The sequence below is a fragment of the Pholis gunnellus genome (genome assembly GCF_910591455.1).
Source record: "Pholis gunnellus genome assembly, chromosome: 20".
Lineage (NCBI taxonomy): Eukaryota > Metazoa > Chordata > Actinopteri > Perciformes > Pholidae > Pholis > Pholis gunnellus.
Window position 1 is genome coordinate 8619474 of NC_136547.1, and position 6280 is coordinate 8625753.

The window sequence follows — 6280 nt, forward strand, 5'->3', positions numbered from 1 at the left end:
TAAATTCACGTCACTTTCTCTGGAAATGCTCAACGAAAGCTAAAATGCATACATCGCTGTTTATGTATAAACACTGTTTGCGGTTTCAAGTAATGTTTGAAGCAACAGATAAGACAGCCGACTAATGGCCGGCAGCCAACTCTCGACCAGCTGCTCACCGACACTTGTGAGACATCTCAGGTCTCCTAAATCCTCCAGGAATCTGCCACAAATGAGCGCTAACTGCACGCCTGGGCAGCGAGGGAAATCTCCTGGAACCAGACAGCAATGTTTTGTTTACATAAAGTGGTCCGTCTATAAAATATGTAGCTCGAGGGAGGAAGTAACAAGGTGCATTTGATAAAGTAGTGTATTAAATACAGTTTTGAGGTATGTATACTTGAGAACTTTAAGCTTGTTACAAGTAAAGGCCCTGCAACGAACTGAGGGCAGGGCAAGGATACGCAAAAGTCATCCAAGTAGAAGTAAAGTGAAGTGAAGTAAAGTCATCCAAGTAGAAGTAAAGTGAAGTGAAGTAAAGTCATCCAAGTAGAAGTGTAAAGTAGCATTGAATAGAAATACCCAAGCATAGCATTTTGTTCCCAACCGCAACAACAAAGCATTTTAAATACCCATAGCGTGATTATGGGTGTACTAGTATTTAGAGTAAATGTATCGGATGTTATTATTATTATCCGGGAGAAATATTTCTATGCTGAGTAATACTGAGAATACCATTGAAAGAAAACATGTAAAGGTACATTTAGAGTGGAGGGGAAAAATGCTTCCTGGTAGCCACCTCCATCTCACAGCTTAATCAAGATGAAGATAACCATAGCAACAACATCAATGCCATATGCTGCTATGCAGTGACCTTAATAAGCATTGGTTGAAAACACCATAACACTTCACAGAATAAATAGGATGCGTCTGTTGCGGTTTGTAAACACACAATATTCAGAGCCAGCCCGTCCTCTCCAGGCTCAACGACACTAGCGTCTAGATAGATAGACCAGGGCATAGCAGAGCCCCGGGGGAGAGGAGGGAGAGGAGGGTGAGGAGGGTGAGGAGTGAGAGCTGGAGGCAGGGACAGAGCGAGGGGCAGAGAAACGCTCAGAAACAACCCGAACACAGCGAGGGGAAAAGAAAAGAAAAGAGAAAACACAGACAGAGGGTTCTGCACTTCTAGTGGGTCATAAGTGAGGGTTGAGAGGGATTATTTTTGTAGAGATCATTGTTTTTTAGGAAAATCCTACTGTTTTTAATTAAATTTGATCCAATCTTTTTCCCTTGGAAAGTGGCCGTGGTATATGTGCAAGGAGAGACTGGAGGCCGACAACTCTGCGTTGGTGTTAGCCACTGATAACACAGAGAGGATGCCACGTCGACACCAAATCAAAAGGCTTCTATTTGTTGTTTTGGACTGTATAATCATTTGTAAGTTTGCTACCCAGCTTTTACTCACAATATCAATTCTAAACTGCCAATATCAAGATTAGAGATGATGGACCAAAGCCACAAGAGGTTTGAGGCAACATGGTTGTGGACACCTTATGTGGAACTGAGGTCATGATTTAAAATGTTCAAACATGACGAATGTGGCCTAAAACTTCCACGACAACATAAGTGTCATAAATGTCCCCGTGTCTGAGTATCTTCTGCAGTCTATTTACTTACGATTATATAGTGCAGTATCCTGAAGATTTGTTCACACAGTGTTAAGTTGGCAAGACGTAACGCTACCTACATTTTCCGCAGTGGTAAGAAAGTCATCCATTTTTTTTTTTTTTTTTTATGTTAGCAAAGTTTCATCTTCTGAGAGTGAGAACTGACAGGATTTCTCAAAGGAATCACTCAAGGAACAAGCCGACTCCTCTCTGTTCTCGGGGGAAATATAGTTTTGAGTTTAACGTGCAGTATCCATCATGCTCAGGAAATGCATAATTAATTCTCATCATTCCTGTAATCCTTTCCAGACTTGACCGCAAAGATGGAAATTACAAGTCGGGGCCCGTGTCAGCAGGCTGGCTTGATATCTATTGTAGTTTTCTCACACAGTGGCGAAGAAATGAAGATGATAAATCGGCAAGGTTACAAAGTATTTACACAAATAAGTTGAAAACAATCGATCCAGTGCAGCGCGCTGTCATACCCTTAGGGATGTGGTTCCCCTGGAAGAATGCACAATCCCCCTGGCCTGGGTTCATTTGAGACGCAGATTGTGTCTGATTGATCAATGAGAACCACTGCTGAGCCATCAATCTAACAGGAGTGGAATAGGAAAAAGGGGACATTAACATGTATAAGCTGCCGTGTCCCGACAATGTCCTCTACCTTGAGTTGGTGGGAAAGCAGGCACCTCTGGGGACATGAACAAAAGTGGTAAGTCTAAAACCTGCGGCAGGAAGGCGTTATATAAGGACAACAGGGCCGATGTTAACATCTCAGCTTCTTTGTGATCTCATCTCTGTTTGCAGCAGAGGCTCCTAATCTCTCTATCCCACCAAAAAATGTATTTATCGTGAAGCTGCTGGTATTCCAGCAAAGCTTTCCTGACCAGGTTTGAGAGTTAATAATAGTAATAATAACCTCTGAATTGTAAAAAACTTGAACATTACCTTCAAATGCCCTCCGGGTAATCATCTCTGTTAGCCGCTAATGAAAGCATAATATAGCTGGCACCCGTTTTTGCCACCTCCGTGCAGCAGTATTTAAGACAAACAGGTGATTAATGAGTGATTTGTGCCGGTATTGCTGGTAGACAGCTGTTCAACATAGCAGCAATGATTGGGCGGAGCAGTTAAGATCTGTTCGTCAAGGTCTTTCTCCAAGAGGGTGTTGCTTCTGAGATCCATGACCAAGAACGTGTTGTGCTAGAGGATTTCGCACCATAAACGTACTGCATATTACACATATATACTCTGCATGTACTGTGAACTGCCTACTAAGATACCGATTAAGTAGCCTTTGCCATAACCAGCTCACTGAAGTAAACTCTCTCTCCTCTCCTCTGCATCACATGACTGTATCGATCACAACGTTAGCGGTCCAAGCTACCGTGAATGAGATTAGCTTATCACAAAAGAAAACACTAATCTTGATACAAGACATTTTACCCTTTCTGATGACTACAAAATACTAACAGTATAAGTCATTTCTTCTTTCCTCTTACATAACCCGTGGGTACAGTACTTAGTCAAATACTTACAGTATAACTCATGTTTCCTCCAAAATTCCCAATTGTTACTCCGTTGTTCTGCTGTATCTACATTAAAGTACCAGTAGGAACCGGTAAGTATTTATTTGTACAGATTCATCCAATGATAGTACACCATGAATTAAGGGGACTTACGCGGTAAGTGGCGGGTAATTACACTGTGGTGTCGCCCAGTTTGACTTCAATAAATTGTTTGTATACAAGCAAATAACATTACCACTCTAAACGCAGGTATGTCTGCAAACTAGAAAGCCACAAGCAGCCCATCCGAAGATATTTTTAAATTAAAGTGCTTGCCAAGGAGCATCTTGACACAAGCTGACAAGCCGGCGAGAACAGCGTGTCTTGTTAACTTTTGCCAACCTTTATTTTTGCACATAATCTTGCAACCACCCTGCCGCGGTGAGACAACTTTTCATATTACGCTGTACGTCCAAAAACAAAATGAGCACAAAATGTGTTTGCAGTTAATGCGTATAGATATGTTGGTACGTCGAGAAGTTTATTGCCCCGGCTGGTTTTTCATAAATAATAGATGCAGTTGACAAATTACTACAGACTCTGACATTATTTTTATAAGCTGCAAACATATCTGTGGGGTTAACAAATGTCAGTCGTGGGGATATACAGTATGAGCTTAAATATTGACATTCAGATTGCAGCAGAATCAGTCCTCACAGTAGCCGGTCACAGTAATACTCAGCTCGTGGCATTATTCATTCAGTCCTGCAGTCATGCATTGGCGCAGTAGCTAATCTCTTCTCCCCAAGGCACTTCAGCAGTAATGCACCTGTTAAAAAAATCCCCATCCATGTCATTCTGAATTGTAAAAAGATTAGCTAATATTTTATAATAGTTCTGGGGATTTATTGGACACTTGCGTTTCTCTCTGGCTGGAAGGCTGCACTGTCACTTCATCCTGGACTTTTTTAAGAAAAATGATGAGGTCTCCAAAACTGCTGTTAAAATAATGTCTGTAATTTAAGCTCTAAAACAGTGTTACCCAAACTTTTTTCCTGGGTAACCACTTTTTAAAAATGACAAACCAGAGCGACCCAATTCACAAAAGGTCGTATCTTATAGTTTTACAACCATTTCTGCATCACTAATGAGCCATTTAGATGCATGCAGAGATGTATGTTTGCATGTTATTGAAAACATATACACATATTAAATACTTGTGGCTGCAGATATAACATGTTGAATAGAAGACTATGTAAGAAATTCTGCAAATTCATTTGGCAACCTAATAAAATCTCCTGCGACTCATTGATGTGTCACAGCCCAGTTTTTGCGAATAACTGATCTAAAACCAAAAGCAATTTTTATCAAGACATTTACGTAAACAAGTATCCACTTTTTAAGGTATAAATGACTAATGACAGAGTGCTGGGAACACTGGTGGTGCAGGGAAGTCTTTCAAAATCCATTACGTGGCCTGACGTCACAGGGCTGTCTCATTTCCTGTCTATTTAGTTTTTATTTTCCTTATTTTGCAGATATAAACTGCAGCACCTAGTTTATGTGGTTGAAACCTAAATATATTGTAGCAGGTAAAAAATGTTGGCACTAAATATTTTGGAGATAATTTAAATTTGACATTCTGAGAGCAAACAATTAATTAAATGCTCTAACAAAAAAAATAAGAGAAAACAATCTGACATTTGTGGCTGCATGACCCGTCCAATCATTTCATTCGACACGGATACAATGATTGGTCGGGCTACCTGCTAACTTGACGGCTGCGAGTGCTAATGATAGGCATGTTCGTTGTTTACATTTATTATAATACTATTGGGGAGAGCTTTGGAGAGAGGCCTGAAGGGCTGGGCGGTCGATGTTGCTGACTTGACGACTTTCTTGACTTTTGGAACTAGTGCTGCTAGCTGCTAGCTGCTTTCATTGGAAAAAATGTGGCAACACTGGGCTGGGTTTTCGGTTGCATAATTTTAATAATCTAGCGCGTACTTCTGCTGGTTTCTTAATTACCAACTCCTGCTTAGAAGTTATGTGCTAAACATGCTAGACATTGTGTAAATTGCTAATTTGCACCTTTTAAAATGTTATCATTAGATAAACACTTGTATCTGTTTCTCTGTTTCAAGCCCCACTAATCATTCCATCACAAGCCTGCATTCCCTCAGGTGTTTGTTGCTTTTCTACATTCATAGAGCTGTTATACTTTGTAAGCATTGTTATAAATCACTTCAAATTGAATCATGGGCAGAATGTCAGATTTTATGTTGCGCCGCATTTCTTCTTAGAGAACAGGACATTGAATCAAAATGCTGTTGTTAAATCTCTACACCTCTCACACCCGCAGAGCAGCTGTTACTTCCAATTTGACACATGTTGTAAATTGTACACTGAATAATTACTGAGCAAACAAGAGTTAACTTTTGTGTGACTATATTCATTCTACAGCTACTTTCAGACACATTTTAGCAAAAAAATTTAGATGAAAAGGTGCTGAAAATATACTTGCTATATGCTATATAAATATCTCTCACCATGGTAATGTTACATCATCAAGGAAGGTTTCAGTTAACTTAGAACAAGTGAAAAATAAGCAAAACCTAAATCAAACGGTCAGGAAACTGAAATAGGAGCTATTTTTAAAACAAATCACTGCATTGAGATGTATCTCTAAATTGGAAAGAAATACAAGCAGCCCAGTTTCTGACAGTATGGTGGACTGAATTTGAATAATCTTCTTTGACACATATTGGAAAGTCAACTTCCTGCCCTTGGAATAACTGACGTACAAACTAACTCCTTTTTTTTCAACCTCACAAGTTGACAGTCGTGAGAAACCTATAAACCTATTAGGACAAGAAGCTGCAGCAGCCTTTGTCACTGACAAAGAGGACACTACAGGGTAATAGTGGGGTGGAAAGTGGGAGCAGGTCTTTTGAAACCATTTGAACTGTAGATAAATGTGAGTAAAAGAGAGTCCATGTGAAAAGGCCACAGCAGGAGCACTCAAGAGTCATGAGATATTGTTTTGGAACGTGTTGCCGTGCAACATCTCACAAAAGTCATCAGGAATTTGATCAAAACCAACATGAAAGTCAGTAATATAAG